General features: G+C 43.3%; 1 long non-coding RNA gene across 1 annotated transcript; it reads left to right on the top strand.

Annotated features, from left to right (window-relative positions):
- The first annotated feature begins 18729 nt into the window (after positions 1-18729).
- LOC310714691 lies at positions 18730-20658 on the top strand. Its single transcript, XR_014529978.1, has 3 exons — positions 18730-18810; positions 19634-19941; positions 20141-20658. It is a non-coding gene; the product is annotated as an uncharacterized lncRNA (long non-coding RNA).
- The last annotated feature ends 2781 nt before the right edge of the window (positions 20659-23439 follow it).

Here is a 23439-nt window from a genome sequence, read left to right as displayed (position 1 = left end):
ATTGGTCCCTTGGTTACTTTGGCCATAGAGTTGCTATCTTGAAATGAACAGCCCATATAGTCTGTTCCGGCTTGACTGATACAAGCCACCGACACTAGCACAATTTGCAAGTAATGTCAGGCATGCTACTAGAGGATGTGTGGGTGGAAGAGTGCTTGATAACAAGGCTCCATCTAGTAACAGCACTGCAGTGTAGATGGTGGTTTGTTGCAAGGATTTCCACTGAAGACTATTCTGTTTCTGCAAACCTATTAACACAGCAGATCATGCTTTTAAATCTGCACCATGTATGGTTATGCTTTGCAGGCTAAGAGCTGATGCACTTTAGCATGGTATGTTAGAATACTGAGTGTCTTTTGAGATTAGTGAGAGCAATTGACTGCCTAAAGTACTTTGTCCCACAGTCCCTTAGATATTTTCTGGCATCCAGCTGACATGCATTGAAGAATGAACACTTGGAATCTAAATATGTGATCTGGAAAAATCGCTAATTAATCAACAGGAGACCATCTAGTTGCAGCTTATACTTCACAATGCTTAAAGACCCAATTTGTCCTTGGAGTTTAGATCTGATGCTAAAGGACTTCATGGCCCTTTATTCAAGTTTCTAATTCTCCTGTTTATTGCAAATGGTTTACGATCCAATGAAGTAAAAGCTAAAAGCAAAGAGTGCATTAAACACTTAATTTTCCTTTTGGGACTCCCTCTAGTTTATATTTCTAAAAGGACAACACCAATAAACATTGGTCTCTTGTTCTACCAACACAATTCCCCAGTTGCCATTTTTTTCTGATGGGAGAAGAACCATCACATTTGCTGAGCAAAGCCACATTGCATTTTGTATTCTGTCAAACATATTTTGGAGGGAATGTTGCATATTTTATTGAAAAATCAGCTTCTAGGAAAGTGTTACATAAAACACAAAATTGAGCAAAGGCTTAGGAAATTCAGTGGTCAGGCACACTAAATGTAAGAGGCCAAAGGTCTATCTGTGTTCTTGTTCTCATAATGGCCGACCAGATGTCCTTGGGAGACCACAAGCAGGACATGAGTGCAATAACACTCTCCCACTGGTGGTTTCCAGAAATTGGTATTCAGGGGCATAGTGGACTGTGCATGAGGGGGTTTGTCCATAGTGAAATGGAAAGTGGTATAAAATCCACAGTGGTCCTGGATAGGAAGCACAGCATGTTGCACTCGTCTATTAAGGCCATCCAAAATAGGGGAAGATGAGCTTACTACACAGGGTTATTTTACCATTCAAAGCCCCTCTTCAGTATGAAAGTTTTAACTAGGAAAATAATATTTTGAACTCTGAAAGCCATGTGTTCCCTCAATCTCATACTAATCAGTATAAAGCCTTTTCCCTGTAGGATGATTTTATTTCAAAGCAGTTCTTCAATGCAGAGAAACATGGTCAAAACGTGTGTGTGTGTGTGTGTGTGTGTGTAAGATGGTTAATGTAGGAGCAATTTAGTCTGAAAGTGCTCAACTGAAAAGGATACAAGCAAGGCAGACATTTGATGGAACACTCGGTAACATTTTGCATCACATTCTGAATATGGCTGTTTGTACTGCAGGTACCTTGGTTGTTTCCTGCTGATGTGTATATGGAGACCCTTCCTGCCTTCGTTAGTAGCTAGCGTAGGTCTATCTGTGTCAAAGGATGTGCTTGTAGTACTGCCCCCTACACTTGTGTAAATACAGCAAACTGCTTGGTGTGAGTTTTGTGTGTGTGGATTCAGGGCATTTTCTCTCTGTTATGTTAGTCACATACTCACTAAATTTCCACATATTGAGAGCATCAACCCCTATGAATTATAAAGAAAGTCTTTCTCTGGACCTCCCACCTCCATTATATGGTTATGCATATTACTTTACTTGCTTCAAACTGTAGCAACCAAACTATGCTGTCTTTGGAAGCTCTTCTGTTCATTCTGCTTAGTGGGTCCCTTAACAAAATCCTGCCCTGATAGCACAGCTCCATTTAACATACAATCCTCACCAGAGATGGCTAAGCCTTTGCCTTTCAGGTGTTGTTTGTCCAGCTCCCATCACCAATAGAGATAGAATTTTAGGAGTTGTTGTTGTTGTTGTTATTAATTGAATTTATATACCACCCTCAGGGAGGTTCTGGAGGTCTTAGGGCAGTTTAGGAGAGACCACCAAGGTCATCCAGTCCAACCCCCTGCCATGCAGGAATCTTTTGCCCAATGTGCAGCTTGAACCCACAACCCTGAGGTTAAGAGCCTCATGATCTACTGACTGATCTGTCCCAGCTGTAAATTGTAGTCCAACAGCTGTGCAAAGGGTCACAGACCAGCCCCATTAGCTAAAGTGGTACCTCAGGTTAAGAACAGTTTCAGGTTAAGAACGGACCTCCGGAACAAGTTAAGTTCGTAACCAGAGTTACCACTGTATAGCTAAGATGCCAAGGCCCTCGGCGCTACCAGGCTCCTTTTTCAGAGGAGCACCAATAAGCACCTACTTAGCTCTCAGGCACAGCTCTGTGCCTCCCAACTATGCTGGCATTCAGGAACTTTCCAAGGAGCTGTTCTTCACAACGAGCCTAATAGGTGTGCACAGTGGGACCAAATGGCTTTCTGTACCACTCTCTCCAGAGCTGCGCTGGCTCAATAAATCAATAAAGGAGAAATGCTAAGGGAATACCTGTAGCTTAAAAAACACAGGGAGTGGGTTTAACCCCCTTATAGCAAAGGAAATGACGGTGCCACAGTTGGAATCATCTTAAGTATGCATTGACAATGCAGCCTGCTATGAGATACCGGGCACGCCACAATGGGTGCACCGCTGCGCTTGGTTCAGTAATACGACGAAACAGGCCAGTAAGAAAATGGCTATGAATGATGGAGAGAAATGTTCAGTGACTGCAGATTAGGTTGCTTACAAAGTGCAGGAAAAAGGGAAAAAAAGCTTTCCTTCTTACTCCCATGTTTTGAAAAGGTTACAAATCAGCAGTGTATAAAAGGAGTACAAGGTACCAGAGGTCCTTCCCCATAGGGAATCAAGTAGATCCTATGCAGCACAGGAAGACAGCAGACTGCACAACACTTGGGGATGTCAGAGAGTTCCAATAAAAGCAGAAACAGGAGTAGAAATTACCAGTGTTTGTTTATTATTCCCATGTCCAGAATGGAAACCAATTCAGCAAATCCAGTTGTTGCTGAATTGTTGTTGTTGGTTTCTGTCTGCAAACAATAAGTAATTGATTATGCCCCCCACCTCATTTGCATTGCATTTCCTTTGCACTGAAATGAACGAGGTGGGACAAAGTAAGGGCGACATCACTTACATATTTTACACAAATTACGTTAAGTTATATAATTTTGTCACAGCAGACAGTGAGACACATAATGTAGTTCTTGGTGGAATAAAAACTGCAGTGGAATGGCAACAATACTGTATGCAAAGGATACAAAACAGGAAACAGTGCCTTCTTACATCTCTAGTGACAATGTAAGGAAACTGATACTAACTAGCATTAGTTATCATGGGTACTAACGGCGGGGGGGGGGGGAGCAGGTTTTCCTAGGTGAATGGAAGAGAGAACTGATAAAGGTAAAGGTAAAGGTAAAGGGACCCCTGACCATTAGGTCCAGTCGTGACGGACTCTGGGGTTGTGGCGTTCATCTGGCTTTATTGGCCGAAGGAGCCGGCGTACAGCTTCCAGGTCATGTGGGCAGCAAGACTAAGCCGCTTCTGGCGAACCAGAGCAGTGCATGGAAATACTGTTTACCTTCCTGCCGGAGCGGTACCTATTTATCTAGTTGCACTTTGACGTGCTTTTGAACTGCTAGGTTGGCAGGAGCAGAGACAGAGCTAGCTAATTTCATTCATTCATTTATATTCCACTTCTTTCTCCAATGAAATCAAGGTGGCCTATGGTTGTCCTCCTCCTCACTTAATCCCCCCCATGTATGGACTATTATCCATGCAGGCCAAGAGCGGGTAGATGCTGCTCTGATGCAGGTTTGGTCACTTCAGCTTTTTGGCCAAAGCATGAACTGTCATCCAAATCAGCCAATATCTGGAAGAATTTTCAGATAATTTTTCGGTGAAATGATGCCCTGCCTACAGTGACTTCTATGCCTTGAAAGAGAAAGTGGCCTGCACGTAATTCTCTTTCAAATGCAAACATGTACTACAGCATGATATAGCCCAGGTCAAAGTGTGATAGATTATCAGGGAGCTAAACTAGTGTATGACACATTGACGGAATATATTTGCATAGGCATTCAGGCAAAGGAAATCACTGGCAGGAGCCATTCTGTGTCTGGAAAATAAATGGATGATTAGCCTTAGAGATTATGATGGGAAGGAAATTAGTGACCAATTTACAAAGAGCTGTTGTAAATCTAGCTTGCTTTACTAGAGGCACCATGTCTACAGGGATGCGTGATGAAAGACAGCTTTGTTTACACTTGGCAAATGTGAAACAGAACGGACACATTGACTGCAAATCCAGGTTGAAAGAGCTGTAAATAAAGAAGGTGGTCTTAAAATAATTACTGACTATGAAAAATGTTGCTTACCATGGATAAGCATATTGGTATGCAACAAAAATTAAGAGTAGACAAATGCTTCGATAGACTTTTAAACTGTGAAGTACAGATCTGAAGGAAGAGTGAAATGGAAACAAAGCTATACCTGCTTCGTTCTTGCAAGAAATGTTGATCACGTGGACTCAAAACCTTTATTTGGACTGGGACTTCTGGGAGGAAAGATGGCTGACCAGCCATCGACAGAGATAATTATGTGTTGATTAATGATAGCCAATCTTGGTTTCCAAGCTCTCTCTTTGAAGATAGGGAGATCAAGGGATCAACCACAAATGTTCAGAAGATAGCTATTTTTTACACTGGAGATGGGATGTTTCAGGATGCAGGGAGCATCTTGGATTGAGGAACCGCCATTGTGCCCAGACACCGCATAACAGCCCTGAAGGTTAGTGTTCAGGGCATCAGATTAGTTAAACCTCGCTTCTTTTAATTACTTTTGAGATTGGGATGAATTATGACTGTGGTTATCTCTCTGCCATTTAAACTTTCACCTGGAATGAAAACTGACTGCTGGTGTAAGAAGAGACAGTTTCTGCAGGATTAGCAACTGTTTTTAATACATTTACTACAGAGTTCATTTTCTGAAACCAGAGGTATTGTGTCTCAACTTCTGGAGGAATTAGATTTCTGTGAATTATGATGCAAACAGACATGATCAGCACCTCCTGGATTATTGTGAAGATTTGAACATGTTTGTCCTTTGGGGTTTCAAATTTTGCAGCCCGCTCTCAGTTCAAAAACATACCAGAAAGCATAAAAACAGTATTTAAAAAATATTTTTAAATTAAATATATACCTTAAGATAAAATATGTGTTTTAATATATTAAATATGTATCTAAAGGGACCCCTCACTGTTAGGTCCAGTCGCGGATGACTCTGGGGTTGCGGTGCTTATCGCGCTTCACTAGCCGAGGGAACTGGCGTACAGCTTCCAGGTCATGTGGCCAGCATGACTAAGCCACTTCTGGCGAACCAGAGCAGTGCACGGAAACACCATTTACATTCCTGCCGGAGCGGTACCTATTTATCTACTTGCACTTTGACGTGCTTTCGAACTGCTAGGTGGGCAGGAGCAGGGACTGAGCAACGGGAACTCACCCCGTCGTGGGGATTCGAACCGCCAACCTTCTGATCGGCAAACCCTAGGCTCTGTGGTTTAGACCACAGCGCCACCCGTGTCTAAGTATCTAAAGACATACTTAAATACATACTAATTGACAGACAAATTGTGGGAATGGGCTGGAGCAGCCTTACGAACGAGCACATGTAAAGGTGCCATGGACTTGAAAGAGACTGATCTGTCCAGCCTCATGTAAAGTGTCACCCTCTGATCAGAAGTTGGCTCCCCAGTCTTCAATGCTTATTCTGTTTATCAGTTTACAAGTAATTTTCACTGTTGTCGGAAGGTGTTGAAAATGGCAGAATCTGCTCTGGAACAGTGGGAAGAAAATGGGCTGAATTGGCAAAGAAGCATAAATAACCGTGGTCTGTGAAGAAATCAAGCTACAAGCAATGTGAGATAACTACCTCAGAGCTTTTAATGACTGAACTCTAAGGATGTGAAACCCACCAGGAAGAAAATCTGAATTATACTATTTCTGTGGGCACTTTTCTGTGGGAAGAAAAGTAACACAATCTCGTTCCAAAAATTAATACTGATGAGTATGGCAAATACTAGATGAGAACAGAGAATTCTTCACAGTATTAGTTGGCAGAAGCAAATAGCAAAGTAGCTAAGTGAGAAGAATAAAAATGGGAAAAGTTTATTTATTACCGGTGTGTTCTCCTAACATTTCACACCTACTGAGCTTCTTTAAAAAGGGAGAAAATAGTCTTACAGAAAACTGTCAGTTACAAGAATTTTCAATGGAAGACAACAAGCATGAATGCAGTAGAAAGTGATGTATCTGAATGTTGCTATACACATTTCCTTCATTTATACAAATTTTGGGGCTTATGAAGCTGCAAAACAACCTGACCAACAAAAACAAACAACAGCAGCATAACTCAAATATTTAGTGCAATTTATAAACCTAATAAAACGTCCACACCTTTAACTGAATGGAAAGGCATTTCTAGCCTGTCAACAATAAAAGCCAATCATATATATATAAACTAGGTTGGAAATTTCAGGAAGGCCAAAATAAAATTTCAAGCACTGAAAAGTATTAAGCTACCTATCAGACAGATCAAATTAAATCAGCTGCAAAGCCAGAAGACACATTGCAATAAAGAATCCATTATATGCATCATATTATGTTGAAGCAAACAGAAAATGTAAAGACATTTGCATTAACATCTATGCTAACAGAAACAATTGTGCTATCAGAGAAGTAAACACACACCTGAGTCCATCCCCCAAAACAACTGTAAACCTGAGCCAGACATTTGTCAAGCTTCTCCTTATCCACAGATCCTTTGCTGAATATTAAAAGAGCAAATACCCATTTCCCCCCTAATATAATCTGAATAATTACAGGCATTTTTAATTTTTTTTTTAATAAACTTCCATTTCAAGAGACAAGGAGTCTTTAATTATTTTCTGTTATTATTACCCCTGTCCATTGGAACCAATGCTAAAACTACTTAGCAGTTGCATTTTGCAAGCACAACAAAAATGCAATCTAATCAAAATAGATATCAAATATATATGTGTGTATATATAAATACCCTTGAGTCAAAGGTTCTTATGCAGCACATTTTGTATATTAATATGAAAGTAGGACAATGGGATCAGCTTTTATCCACCACCCTGAGGTCCAGAGTGACCACGTTGATTGCTTTTCAGTTTGTAGAGGAAGTATAGCACATTTTATAAATGCAAAGTTCATCAAAACTATGTGATGCTGATGCAAGAAATCCCCAAGCACCATATCTTTCTGGAGATTTTAACTGAATGTACCAAATGTATCTCAAAACCAAATCTTAATATGGCAAATTGGGGTTGAAGGTACACATAAGAACACAAGACCCCTGCTTGCACAGTTCAGCATCCTGTTCTCGTTTTGGTCAACCAGATGCCTATAACAAACTCACAAGCTTGACATGAGCACAATAGCACTCTCCCTGCTGGTATTTAGAGACATACTGGTCAGTGATGTGGGGCTTTTAAAGAAAGCTTTTCAAAAGTCTAATCACACATTGCAGACTGGCTCACCCCACCCCATGTTTATTGACACTCTCAAAGAATGCAGAAAGGTTAGTTAGACAGGGCTTCCTCTTGCAGAAGCCGTGCTGGTTCTCTTTCAGCAAGACTTGTTTTTCCATATGATTGGCAATTCTATTGTTAATCATGCTTTCCACTATTTTTACCAGAACAGATGTTAAACTAATTGACCTGTAATTTCCCATATCCCTCCTGGATCTTGATCTCTCTCTCTTTTAAGGTATTCTGTTGGCTTTTTTCCAGTTCTCAGGTTTGAAGGCTGCTCTTAGGACCAAGTTGCACATTTCTGTTAAAAGATCAACAATTTTCCATTTCAGTTTTTTAAGAACTCTTGAGTTGGTGGCAACTGGACCTGGCGATTTGTTCCTTTTTGATATGTCAACAAGGCCTAGAACTGAAAGCTGACACTTTAGTTGTTCTTATCTTAGTCGCATTCATTTTTAAACTGAACTGAAAGCTGGAAGTTTTAGCTTGGATTAAAGTCTACACTTGAGCAGAAAGTTAAGTCTACATCTTATAATTTTAAGCTGATTTTCACACTTAGAACTGTGTGGAATTACAAATTAGGTGCTTGGGTTTTTTTATTGTTTTAATATTCACTTGAAACGTGAGACTAAATCTAGACTTCTACTTGTAATTTTCTCTGGCCCTCCCCCAAGGCTGCCCTGTGGGCTTATCACTCCTACGATTCAGCTCCTGGATTTACCTCACTGGGATTTAGCTCCTGATACACAATGCCTTTTGCTGTGCCCTTGTTACATTTGTAGCTGCTGCTCTAATAAAACAAATAAATACATATTTATTTACCCTATAAACACAGATGCTTATCTCATTTGTTATTTTGATGCCTGGTCACTGGGGCTTGATCTCTTGCTCATAAAAGAGAAGCAGCCGTAGATCTTCATTTCTTACATCCAAAATAGTAGCAGCCAGGGGCACCATCGGCGGCGGGGGGGGGGGGGGGAGGCCAAGGGACCCCCAAATTTTCAAGGAAGGGGATGGGTCCCCTCAATATTCCATGCTGGCAATCTCCCCCAGAGACGGGGAAGGGTGAACCTGGCCTGTCCCTTTGAAGACTGAAAGAGCACCTTCAAGGAAGGCACGCTGGCGATCTCTGTCAGAGATGCCACGCGATGTCACACATGTGTGATGGGCCATCCAATGTTGAGCACAACTTGGTGCCCATGGTAGCAGCCCAGAAGTGACCACTTGCACAAACAGGTCCTTTGTAAATGAGGTCCCTGTGACCAACTCACAAAGCCATCAGTTGCGTACAATATGTCACTTTCTTAAGCAACTCGCTTTTGTGGTAGGCCTGGTCCTAGCCATACAATTTCTTAATTCTCTAAGGTGAGAACTTGCTGCCTGTGATAAGTTTGGTGAGTGCAGGGGCCTGTGTAGTGGTCTGTGTCTAGAGCTGAGACCACTGAAGAACAGAAAGCCATTTACTTCAGATTTCATACTTTTGCCTCCTACTTTTGTTACAGGTATGGTGTGCAGCCAATGCTTTCTAAACAGGAGAAGCTGGTGAAGAACTATGGCTGCAAAAACAGTGGGGAAGAGAAAGTGTAATTTTTCTCTTAGGATATTTAAAAATTGACAGCACATTTTTATGTTTGCTAAGCTGATTCTGTCTGGGCCTGACATAGTAACGATTGCACCTATGCTGAGGAACGTATACCCTCAAACCCCTCAAGGCCTCATTGCTCAGCACTGTTAAGGTTTTGACAGTTGAGGGAGGCTGTCTCAGGAAAGCCTTATTAATTTTTTAGGTGAAATACCAGAGATTGACACTTGTGGTTATTTCGTACAATAAGATTGTTCAAATGGTCTCAAGGATAAGCAGAACAGAAATGGGGGTTGACCTTTCATGTACGTCATGATACATCACAGGGAATTGCTGTGTGTTCACGCACCTGGGATCATTTAGGGCTTTACAGGTCTCTAGAAGTGTGTGTGAATAATTTACAGTAATTTATACTGATATGAATGAGAGAGAAAAACTAGATGCATACTCGATGAATCGAGTGAACTACGATTCTGATGGTAATGTAAGTTTTCCACTTATCTTGCTTTGTCTCTGCTGTTTTGGAGACTCATCAAACATCTGTAAGCATTATGAACTGAGACTGCATTCACATGTGAGGTTTATTACATTAGTTTTACTGATAATAATGCTAGCGCTTCTGTCTCAATTTTAAATGTTCCCTTTACATGGCAGTACTTTTAAAAATCAATATACTGCCATGTCACACTATATTATAAACAGCGAGAAAGGCCTGTATGCCATGCTACCATCAAAAATTTCATCACATGACCAGTGGTGGAGTGATCATGAAAACCACAGGGGAAATTAGAATGCAAAACTCCCACCATTTTCTGAGTTAACAGGATTGCAAACATATTTTTTTATGGAAACAATTAACACATGAACAAATGCTAAATGTCTGCTGGATTCCACTAGACTTCCAGAATTGGCATTTACTGTGTGTCAGAAATCACATAAAATGTGAAAATTAACATGTAAGGAAACATTGGGAAGATGGAATAAAATGGAATCTGAATGCAGCCCAAGAATGATCAGAGTCCCAGTCTAAAGTGGGGGAAAGTGTGACTTAAGCAGCCAACTTAAAAGGCAACTCAGATTTTGTGGCCCCATTTGACTCTGAAACATTAATCGGTTGGGAAGTGAATGGCGGTCACAGATTGAGGTTGAATCCTGACAAGACAGAAGTTCTGTTTCTGGGGGACGGGGGCAGGCAGGTGTGAGGGATTTCCTGGTCCTGAATGGGGTAACCATGCCCCTAAAGCAGTGTTTCCCAACCTTTTTTGGGCAAAGGCACACTTGTTTCATGAAAAAAATCTCGAGGCACACCACCATTACAGCCCCGTGACGTCAGCGCGCAGCGTCACGCCGGGAGGGACATGAATTGCTAGCAAATTACATAAACACCTCCTTGAGGGCTGGCTCATCTTCTCCGAAGGCAGAACCCCATTAATTAACAGCACAGACTCACACCATAGCCAAGATGAGGGGGGAAAACCTCAGTCATGCACAGTCATGCACATGTGGGGGCTAAATGAGGACGAAGACCGGGCAGAGAGCAGGGTTCAAATCACCCCACCTGGCCAGGACAATCCCTGGGTGCTCCCTTGGGCCACTCGCCTGACCCACCTCGCAGGGCTGTTGTTGCGAGGATAACACGGGGAGAACCACGTGCGCCCCCGGGAGCTCCTTGGAGGAGAAAGCGGGCGATGAATGCAATGCACGAAATATATGAGAGGCGACCAGGTTTTGCAGGTGAGGGGCCCCCGCCAGCCTCCGCTTCCAACACCCGGCGCAACGACGTCGAAGTTTCCCCCCGGGCTCGGCTCGGGGAGCAGCGCTGCTCCCCCCCGGCTCCCCTTCACCCTCCCGGCTCTCTCTGCCGCCCACTGGGGACCCCCCTCACCTGCCAAGTCCGGAGCGCCGGTGGAAGTTGCATGCATGCATGCAGGGCGCCACGTTGCCATTGCATTGCACTGCACTCCATGCAACGCCTGCACGCATGCATTGCCTTGCACGCCCGCCAAGGGGTCTCCCCGCGGTCCGATGCGTCCCCTCCGGCGCGGATGCAGCATTGCAAAAATAAAAAAACCCCGACGCAGCCCTACCTGGGGGGCAGCCTCCGCCGCCGCCGCTCCGCCTCCGCGGGGATCCCCGGGCTCCATCCTGCCGCCCGATCTCCGTGGGGGCGCAGGCAGGCTGTGCGGGGTCTGCGCGGAAGAGCCCCTGCCCGTCCGGCCGCCGCCGCTGCGCTCATTCCATGGCCGGGAGAAGAGCGCTTCAAACAAAACACCCGGCCCACCAGGCCACGCTGGGAAACGTAGTTCGCGCACCCCGCGTGTGCGCGGAGCCCAAGGGCGAGGGGACTACGGATCCTGGCAGCCCCTGCGCCGGGGACGGAGGGGGAGAGGCCGGGTGCAGGGATGGAGGGACGGGTGGGCGAGCGAGTGAGTGAGTGGCAGCCGCCAAGCCTTGGCCGAGAGCCAGGAAGGGCCTCCCCGGAGGAGGAGGAGGAGGAGGAGGAGGAGGAGGAGGAGGGAGGCGCAGAGCGGGAGGGAGGGAGGGAACCCCAGGGGTCATCTAGTGACGCGCCCCAATCGAAAATTTGACTTAAAAAAAAAAATCTTTCGAATTTTTTAATTTTTCCCGCGGCACACCAGGCAACAGTGGTTGGGAAACACTGCCCTAAAGGATCAGGTGCACAACTGGGGAGTCATTTTGGACTCACAGCTGTCCATGGAGGCACAGGTCAGTTCTGTGTCCAAGTCAGCTGTCTACCAGTTCCACCTGATACACTGGCGCAGAGACCCTACCTGTCCGCAGACTGTCTCACCGGAGTGGTGCATGCACTAGTTATCTCCCACTTGGAAGTTGCACATTCAATGCCTGTATGGGACAGCTGCATATTCCTGCATTGCAGGAGGATAGACTAGATGATCCTCAGGGTCCCTTCCAACTCTACAATTCTGTGGTCACAGCTGCACCACCCAGTAATAATGTTTTCAGCATAGAAATGACTTACAAATAAAAAGAAATAAAACATACAACCCTTCATGCAGGTAACATGAAGGGGACTGTCACTGACCATGGTACTACTGTTTAGGTTGTCAAACGACCCATAAACAATAACAAAGAGAAATGGTAAATTGAAAGGGAAAGCTTACCAATTGATTAACTGGCCTATATGAACATGGGATGGGTGTGCTTTCGTGGGGATAAGAGAAGTCTGCAATAGATTGTCTGTGATAGCCTTTTTATGCAGTTGAGATAACTGCACCTATTTTCCCACAGAGCTGGTATGGAATAAATCTGTTGCTAATACTGAATATTTTACCTATTATTGCTTCCTATGCTGGCACTGTTATTAGTTGGGAATTGAATTTCACTACTTCGGTAATGTGAACTGAATTTTGGAATTATGGAAATTTTAATATTTTGACAATGAAAGGTTATTCGACAGAAAAAATATACATATTTATGACATGTAAATTTTAAACATGCTTTCTGAGCCATAGGGGGAAATACATTTTTTAAAATAAAAAACAGTATTTCAACAGTTATTGGTGAGCCATGCCATGGGACCCCATCGAAGCTGCTCAGATGTTTGGCTTGTTCTCCAACTTATTAAGAAGTCTATATGTGCATGATATAAAATGTCTACCTATTTTCATATGGAAGCTATGTGTCACATGATGCAGTTCCCATTATTAGACATGATTGCATAGATTGTTCCATTACTTCCAGGCAAGCACTTATCTTTGTTCTTGGAGTAAAGCACTATGCTGTACTCTGAATACATCTAAAATTCAGTGACTTTTTAAAGTGGCAGGTTCTATCAGACAACAATACTAAAAGTGAAAGAATTGAAGGTAACAAAAAATGTCTGTCCTACAGTCCCCTTAGTATCTTCAATCAAGCAGTCACAGTTTCAGAGACGCTGTTCATCAGTTAGCCCACAAATCATAACAATGTACTATGAAAAGTCCTGACATGGTGGGAGGGCAATAGCATGTCCTCTATGTATGAGCAGTTTAGGTCTCCTCACAAAAGTTCTAACCTGGGTTTGTTTCAGTTATACATTTCGGGTTAAGGACAAAGTGGGCAGCAGATATGTACCCTCTCTGTTATTGTTCCTCCTCCATCTCCCACCTGAGAAACTTCTCCTAGGCCATCAAAACGCTCTGTGGTAGCAGCAATGCTAACACTGGAGCTCCATCTCCACATGCCCCTTGTAAGGGGAGCATTTGATGGCTGCCAGAGGGATGAGAAAAGAAGGCCTACAAATGCTGTGATTCATAGAAGGGTTTTTTTTATTATTTCAGTTTTCACTCCAAGGAGACTACCACACAGTTCATCTTAAAAAAATAGGTGGAGCACTTGTGTGAGGCAGTAGAAATTGAAAATCTATCTGGGGACATCATCTACGAAAAAAGAGTCGACATCTTTAGCTACAGGCAATGGAATGGTAGTTCTGAGGAGGACAGGTGAAGGGCAGGTTGGGGACAGAAAGAAGCAATCCAATTTGGTTGCACCAGCTAGGGTGAAATTTACAACTGTCATCAATCCTCAGGCTTTAAAGCTGATACTGATCACCAGCTGGGTTTAAGAAAAAAATGTCTCCCTCTGGTACAGTATCCCACAACTGGCTGAGTGTATTTCTTCCTCTGATCATCATGCCTAGGCCACTGTCAGAAGCAGGATATGAAACTGGATGGATCATTGCCTTGTTCCGGTGCATCAATCTCTATGTTCTTAATTTTCTTCACAGTCTGCACAGATTGGGATCACGTTATTTATACCAGCGAAGAATTTTTCACAGCATATTGTAATAGTTCCAGCCATTCTGCTGTTATCTCAGACAGTAACTTAAATGATTCCAACACCTCATCCAGAGCAGTATAGTTCCTTTTTATAGGGTTTTCGTGATTTACTAGTTTTATTCTTGGTTGGGAAAAATGTCAGATGTTCTCGGCTTAATTAGATCCATTTTGAATCAAACAGCAGCTACCGCATATTACCAAAGCAAACATTCAATATAACAATAGCAATAACATGAAGAAACAGCACTAGTGATCTCTAAAGATGTGATTTAGAATTTAGCTTTGGATTTATTTTAAAGGGAAGATGTAAGCATTGCCTTCATAGCTGAAAGATTTATTAGCACTCTGCCTTTCCATTATCCAAGCATCTCACTTGGCCCAAAGCACATCTGTGCCACAAAGACAATGAGAGAGAGTGTGGATTTTCTATATTCATAAATTACAGATGTTGCTCTGAGCAATACATCTATCAAGACAATTCTCAGGAAGGCTGAGGCCTACCTGTAAAGTAGCTGTTCTAAACATGCAGCAGAGGATATTGGAAAAAATGTTAGTATGTGAACACAGGCTGCCATCCCAATTTGTTTTATGAGGGATATTTTCATTTCTGACCCAAAGCTCTTTAATAGTATTGAGGGTAGCAAATCAAAGACAAAATAAGACCTTTGAGGAGCAAAGCAAAGCTTTGCTTTAATATCTCCCTTGATGCAAAAGCACTCACTCCAGTAAAAACATATTTCAGTTCATGACAGCACAGCAAACTCAGTGAATAATAGATGGGTCTGTTTTATGACTAATTTGTATTCGCTTTTTTAACTTGCACATTGAACTGTCCAAGCTAAATCACATGTTCAAAGAGTTAACATTATTTATTTCCCACCCCCTGAATTTATAGCAACTGTGTTGTGTCTTGTCTCAGGGCAGTATCTTTATACTCCTTTTCTGTGAACATAGGCTATTTTTAATACACACTCAGAGAGACGGATAATTTGCAACAGCATAAACACAAACTATTCTAAAGTGTACAGAATACCATGGCAGAGTTTCCCTCCCAAAAGATTTGCTTATTCCTTTGAATTATTTCGAAAACTTACTTTTTAAATTAGGAGTGAGCGAATGAAATGGACCGGAGTGAGTATGAGGAGGAAGGAAGCGTGAGGAGGAGGAAGCAGCTGTTCTCTGATGGAGCTGGATTTCTCTTCCCCTTCCCCTGTTTTCTCCTCAGACACTCTGGTGGGTGCCTGGTTTACTTCCCCCCCCCCGCCACCCCCCCAGGCTGCCATTTACTTCGCAGTTCTGGCAGAGTTGCTCACCAGGGAGATAAGAGGAAGACTACAGCATGAATCCTCCTCTTCCTGCTTGGTCATCTTCTCTCGTCCCCTTGTGATATGGTTCGAGCTGCAGTTGCCTTTGTCTCTCAATTTTAGTGGGTGGAAGCAGAATCGGGGGTCTCAAGCTGCTGTCCACAGCCCTAGTAGGGAGGAGAGGTGACAGTTGCAGGCCTGAGGGAGCAGCTCTGAGGTGAAGATGCATGTCCGCTGGGGCTTCTGCTGCCTTCATCCTCGGGAAATTGGCTGCCCTCCCTCAGCATGAGGGGAATGGACTGTGGCACTGAGGAGGGAGGGGGTGAGCAAAGGAGGGAGACGGTGGTGCACCTTGTGTCCTGCCCCTCTCCATTTTTTTTTCTTTTTTGGGTGGGGGGGGGGAAGGTGCCAGTACTGTGTACCATTGAGTACCACCAGAAAAAGCACTGCTCCCAAGACAGATGGATGCCCACAACAAGAAGTTACATATGGAATTTTGAGAAACTGCAGTGGGCACCAGTCACAAAATGGCTGCTGTGGGCATGTGGCATAATACAAAATGGCTGCCAAATATAAAATGGCAGAAAAAGAGACAAAATGGTTCAGGTGTGCCCTACCTCAGAGCTTTCCAAACTTTGTGTTGCGACACGTTAGTGTATCTTGTCAGCTGCCTGGGGTATAAAAGGTTAGTTTAACCTTCAGTCTGCTAGTAAAACTGAATTACTGTGTCACAAAATGATGCATGCCCCCCAAATGTGCCACCAACTTGAAAAGTTTGGAATGCTCTGCCCTACCTCCTCAATGGGGAAAAGGCACCTCTTTTGGTTGCTGTTGCGCTCTCTCATAGAGAGAAGTTATTTGCCCCTCTTGTTTGTTTAGAATGGAAGAGTGAGTGTCCGATCCTGGCATCCAAAAGGTAGACATCACAGTCAGGCAGGTTATTATGGAGAATGGGTGGTCCTTCATGTACCCTGCTCCTAAACAACTTCAGATTTAGGAGTCAAAACCACCACCAAAATGGTTGCAACACATTTGATATCTCTGGTCTTGAAACAGACACATGACTCTGCAATTATCTTTTTTAAAACATAGAATTGTGTTATCCTTAATAGCCTCCCCCATTCATCAATGAAACAAATTAATGCACTGGAATTTCACATAAGCTGTGTGCAAGAGATGGTGGTCCTTTAGAACAGGATAAGTGCTGTTACCTATTAACCAGAAGCAAACAGTTATAATAAAAAAGTCTAATTCCATTTCTGGATGCACAAATCCACAGGTGGCTTTATCTTTCCTAGTGGCCTACAGCTTCAACTTAACCAAGCTGATGGAAGCGGGACTCAAAAAGAAATGAGAAAACTTAGTTTAAGAAAGAAACTGACACACTAGGCTAAGAAAGAAGTGGCATATCCTTCAGGACAGTGATTGCAGCCAGTACTCAGAACACAGGGGTAGCATCACAACAGAGTCATGCAAAAAGTCTTCCCCCAGTTTGTATCCCTGAGCCAAGCAAATTGTGGTTAAGTTTTTGTAAGTGGATTTTCTTCTTTTTCCTCTTTAATCTCTTTTTTTGCTGAACTCAGCCACTGAAACTGGAACTCTCTTGTCAGAATTAATTCTGAACATCTCAGTGTGTGTCAATGGAAGAGTCTTTCCTGGGAGACATCTCAATCTCTCTCTGTACAAGAAAGAGCACAACAATCCTATTATGGCTGATCCTAACAGAACAGCAAATGGAATGAGCCAACACTCTATCCTGTGGGGACTTCAGTACCTTATTTTCTTTGGATGAAAGAAAAGAAGAACCAAATACGCCAGACTTGTGGGGAGGGGAAATACTGTGGACAATAAAAGAGGTTACACCATTGGTAATTGTAATGTCAGCTTTCTGTCCCTAATTTATTTCATGACATGCATGGCCTTAACATCTTTGATGGAAATAGATTGACCATTTCTGGCTCATTTATGAATAAGTTAAAGAACACTGATCCTTGTGAAGATGTTATTGTTTATCTCAGCCTATTAGGAAATACATACTTTTATTCTATAGCAGCCATGGATGATGTTTCATCAGGAATTTTTGGAGTTGGTTGAATCCAGGTACATAAATGCAATGTTTTGTCCCATTATGCACACTTCCCCATGAAATATGCTAGATCCTCCTCACCATGGTATATTTAATATCATTACCCTTAATCAGTGCTTTCCCCCCTAGAAAAATAGGTGCCAGTACTCACCATGAAGTTGTAACAGTAAGTGCCATACTTTTTGACAACAGAAAAAAGAGGTGGCAGTACTGCATACCCTTGACTACCCCTTGAAAAAATAGCACTGCCCTTTATAATATGTTCTGTGATTGTACATGAGGCAAATGTTGGGTTGATAATTATGCAAATTGCATCATTATACCGTTTAGTCACTGAGTGGTATTGGACTTAATTGTATCTGGGTGAAGTCAAGCATTTCCGTCTTGCTTCTTGTCAAGCTTTGTGACTGGTATGCCTTCCATTACAATCATTGTAGATACCAGATCTCTCTGTCTGCCCCTTAGGACTTTGCTCAGGCTGCTCTCCCTCCCCAGGCACACCACTTTCCCAAACACACACCAGGCCAGCCCTTATTTGCATGCTCCTTGAGTGTTCTTGCCTGGCTAGAAAGTGTCTTCAACTCTTATAATGCTTCTTGCATGCCTGATGGAGGACAGAGAGGGGTTCATAGTGTGCATGTATGTAGAAACTAGCCTGTTGTCCCCAGAAGGGAATGTGGATGTAGCCCTCAGCCTGGAAATGCTTCCCCATACCTGATATATACTGATAGAGAACTCCATTCTCCAAGTGCTGTATGCTCTATACACACGGAAGGCATCAGTGGGGTTGGGGGAACCAACAGTTATACAGAAGGACAAAAAAGAAGAAGCATTAATCAAAAAGCCTGCCCTCCAGCCTAAAGGCCAATGAATTCTGAGCATTCTCATTGGGAAGGAATACTAACTGACTGTTGGATGAATAATGGAATAGTATATCCTTGAAGAGGACGCAACTGGTTGGCTGAAACTGAACTGGAGAATCTTATACTGTGTCATTTTGTTGTAAGCCCCTCTTGTAGATCTAAGGTTTTCAGAATCTTCCCTACCCTACAGTTTACCTATGACCTAATAATGCTCTTAATGGAGGATTTATTTATTTATTTTGCTAATTATTCTGCCATTTTCACATTTCATTTTTTTAGGAATCTGTATTGACTGGCGCAATCCTTCGTGCACACACGATGGCCCTTTCATTGCTTATGAGGATGCTTGCTCATAGATGTGTTTGAAGATACATGATGCAATAGTCCTGATGAGGATGAGCAGGCTGCTCACTGCCTGGATGGGTAACCACCTGAGAAAGCCAGGTACGCTGCCTTGAATACCTTAATGGAAGAAAGGTGGGGTATATTATATGTTATATATAGAAGCTCTATGTTCACAGTTGTTCACTGGGAAATCTGGGATTTGGGTGCAGTGCTAAAATGGAGCATGCAAAGGCAGTAAATCTGTTACTCTACATGCAAGGAAACAGTCAGCAACCACTTTGATCTCATCATCAGTGGAATCTGATAATTTATTTTACATAACCCCGGGAAACTGAAATACAATTAAGAGCTGGTTTTTGGCTTTTGATCCTCCTAATAATTTTCCCTCTTTCACAGAGGCATGCACACATAGTAATAAAAGAGTCAAGATTTCAGGTCTCAGTTGCCAACGGCACTATTTTCTGTAACTGTTCCCTCCTACCGTGCTAGGAAGAGCCTACAGCTTGTGTCTATCATCACTGCATATTATTCCCTAACGCAATCACTGACACCCACCAATCAAAAATGTGGTTGACCTGGCAACAGGATGCGCATTTCCTAATTTAACTGCCCTCTCTTCAGGCAATATTTGTTTGCTAAGTGGAAAACAGAGCTTAGAGGAGAAACTTCACATTAACCCATTTGCGCTAAATGTGAGGAAAACATTGCAGCCAACCCACACCCAAACGCCTACATGCTAGTCTAGTACCTGTAACAAGAGAGAGACAGCTACACATCTTAGATGTTTTCCACTGAGATTAACAGCTTGATCATCCCCCCCGCCCACTTTCAGTGTCTTACTAGTTAAGTGTTTGGTGGTAGCTGATGACGTTTAGATTTGGCAGGACTGCAGTTTTTCATCTTACTGTTTTTCTCACAATAGGACTTAAAGGTAAAGGTAAAGATACCCCTGACTGTTAGGTCCAGTTGCGGATGACTCTGGGATTGTGCGCTCATCGCGCTCTATAGGCCGAGGGAGCCAGCATCCAGTGAAAAGTGTGAGCCTTTTTTTTTTTTGTTGAGTTTTAGGTTTCGAAAGGTTCTCGCCCTCGCAGATAATACTGTTTTTAGCCACACAAAACTATTTTGTCATCCTTCCTTTTTCCTTCAGAAGGGCTATTTAGAAAGGAATAGCAGCAGCTTTGTCCTCCTTCCAGCATTCAAGATGTTCTGAACTTAAGGTGGGAAGCAGTGCCGTAGTGTGGGGGGGTGCAGGGGGGGCCGGCCGCACCAGGCGCAACATCTGGGGTTAGGGTTAGGGGGCGCAAATCCACGGGTTAGGGGGCACAAACCCAAGGGTTAGGGGGCGCAAACCCACGGGTTAGGGGGCGCAAATTGCTTGCCTTGCCCCGGGTGCTGACAACCCACGCTACGCCACTGGTGGGAAGAGAAGGAGCTTGTTGGAAGTCAATCTCTATATCTACAACCACATACATACACAAACACCTTTTCTGCACATAAACGCAAATACCCTGAAAAATACAATGTGGTAGGCACTCAGACCTAGTGACTCAGGACGCCATTGTGGGGCATTTGCCAGGCCCTGGCGGGGAGGGCCTTCAGAAAGGCCCATTGCAGATCACCCCACCCTTCATTCATTGCCCCAAGACACCAATCTTTCTGCTATGATTGCACATGCACTTGTGTTGGACACACCCTTGCAGCAGATCTTTGAAGGTTTCTGGAGGAATGTGAAGCAGCTGCAGTGTACATGTGAAGAAATTCAGATGCCTGCACCCACAGCTACCAGTAACAGTGAGTGTGTGTGCCTGCCTGTGTCATCAGAAGCTGCATCTTATCTATGGTGGTAACTGAACTCCTCTAGAACAGGATGTCCCTGTTGTGTTTGTTAAAAGCCAGAAGCTACCCTATTCCCTTCCTCCTTCTAGCAAGTTGTGACCGAATTCCTCCCAGAAGCAAATTTAGGGCAGCAGCACCAGTTCCACCACAATGGGGGTGCCAATTTTCAGGCTTGCACAGGGCACTGTTGAAATATGAAAGACCAAAGTCCAGTCCTGCTTGTTTACTGGAGAAGAGGTCAGAGGATAGGCATGCCACATTATATTCGTGACAAGCTAGCTAGGCAACAGCTAGCCATGGTTTACATTTTTGGCTCTCCCACAGCTCTCTAGATCTCTTGCTGCTTTGAGCTGGGTACAAAGACATCATCAAACAGGAAATCAACCAAATAGTTCCTGCACATTTACAGTACAGTGAACAGCCTTGCAGTGCAAATAGGATTTCAGAAGTAGGTCCCATTGCATTTAGTCCCATTGTGTTCGCTTCCAGGAAAGTGTGCATAAGATTGAGATCTTAATAGTGTACAAATAATGAAAAGCAAATAATTCAGTTGTGAATGTGGAATCTCTGCCAGGTATCGGTGGTTAAGAAGACTGATGGAAGGCGATGAGGGATGGAGGGGCATTTTCTTTGACAATGGGGGTGGGGAAATAGTGTTTGTTTTTAAATTTTCGCTCCAAGGTTTGTGTTGGAGACATTCTTTGCTAGTAGCAACAAAATGCCCTGGGGGTGGGGGGCAAAATGGAGTATCCATTTCACCTCCCAAAATCTCCATACAAACAAAAAGGAACAACTTCCCTGCAGCTGGAGGAAGCCTGATTCACTAATCAACAGGCTGGCCATACTGCCTGCCTGACAGGGAACTGACACTTCTCTGGAGTATCATTTCCTGTGAAGATCAAGAGAATTGTAATTGCAGAAAACTTCTGAAGTACAGTGGTATCTCAGGTTACATACGCTTCAGGTTACAGACTCTGCTAACCCAGAAATAGTGCTTCAGATTAAGAACTTTTCTTCAGGATGAGAACAGAAATCGTGCTCTAGCGGTGCGGCGGCAGCAAGAGGCCCCATTAGCTAAAGTGGTGCTTCAGGTTAAGAACAGTTTCAGGTTAAGTACAGTCCTCCGGAACAAATTAAGTACTTAACCTGAGGTACCACTGTAATTCTTTATCTAACCCAATTATAGACCACCCCTCAACCCAAAGGTTCCCAGGGAACAACAATTCATAAAATACAGTCAATACCATGATCATAAAACCAACAGCATAAATGGAATTAAAGCTAAAATACAAAGCAGTAAAGAATCCAGTAACAATGTAGGTTTTATGTCAGCAATTTCCATAAAACTGAAGAAAAAAATGTGTCTTGATCTGATACCTAAAAACAGCTAATGAAGGGGATAGCTGCAGCTTCACGAAGAGGCAATTTCACATCCAGGGTGTCACCACTGAAGAGGCCCTGGTACAACCTGGCAGCTGTGTTCTGGATAAGCTACAGTTTCTGGACCATGCTCAAGGGCAATCCAAAAGCTAGGGAGCTGAGCTTTCTCATGTTGCTGGTTCCCCCACTCACCAGTAAGGGTTCTTCTGCCGCCCCCTTGCTTGTTGTGAAGGGGGTTCCTGGCAGGGATCAGACATGCAATTTATTTATTTTATTGAGGGAAATAATATTTTGAGCCCTTCCACTCCCAGTCCAACCATTAGATCCACCCCTAATAATTAAATAAGCTTAGTTTCTACTTCATAGCATTCTAGTGCAGTGTGTGAAACACCATTTCCATATTTCCAAATAAATACACCTTCTGTGAAGAGAAGGGCATCTTTGGATCCCCATTCCTGTGAATATGCATAAGGCAAAGGGCCATAGCTCAGTGGTAGAATGTGAGCTTTGCACACCCAAACTCCCAAGTCAAATCCACAGCATCTCTGGATGAGGCTAGAAAAAACTGCTGTGCAAAACTCTGGAGAATCACTACCAGTCAGTGTTGACAATACAGAGCTAGATGAAGCAGTGATCTGACACTATCTATATCCTAGGTCTGCAAACATGATATGAAGGCTGGCAACATCAACCCCACCATGTGGGAATCCCAGACAACTGCAGTGCTTGAAGACGGACAGTCAAGTCCTGTATCCATAGCAATCACCAGAGGAAGAATGACTGCTGGAAGAAGCGCAGAGAGAAGAAATGCCATGGTGCATCTGCAGAAGCACAACTGGACACCTTCTTCTGCCTCAGCTGCAACAAAACACGTTCCTCCCATATTGGTCTCTACAGCCACAGCAGGCACTGTAATTGTCCAACAGCTTGACCTCACTCCCAAAGGCGTACTCCTCCATTGTCTCCCGAGACAGACAGTTGTTAACAAAAGTATATCCTGTGTAACTATGGACAAATTTCCACCCTCTTGAATATCCAGAATGAAATCATATAGAAGATGGTGATTCCAAATTATTTTTCTATTAGCTGATGCAAATATCTTATACACACATGCACTGTGATCCAAAGACTCTCAATATTCCTCTTGGAAGCAGCAACCTAGAGTCAAACTATGCAGTGGGAGCCAATCTGCCTACACATAGAATGGCTCATAGCATTCAACCGTGGCAGCTGCTAGCTTTTTGTGCGAGAGATCTGTCAGTCCAAGAATGGTTGTATCTTGACTTTTGAATGTATTACTAACCAGGCTGAAGGACTCATCTTTGAAATCTCTGTCCTTTATTCACTGCTTCCTTCTAAAGACATTATCTCCTATATGATTTGCGAAGGAGGAAGTGAGTCACGTCGTGCTCCTGTGGGGAAAAGATCTAGGTTTCCAACGGTTACTGTGTTACGACCGAATGTAATTTTGAAATTCTATCTGAATCAGTACATTTATATCCTACGCTA

The sequence above is a fragment of the Podarcis liolepis genome, assembly GCF_965112155.1.
Source record: "Podarcis liolepis genome assembly, chromosome: 9".
NCBI lineage: Eukaryota > Metazoa > Chordata > Lepidosauria > Squamata > Lacertidae > Podarcis > Podarcis liolepis.
Note: the sequence above shows the minus strand (reverse complement) of the source record. Positions and strands in the feature narration are given on the sequence as shown.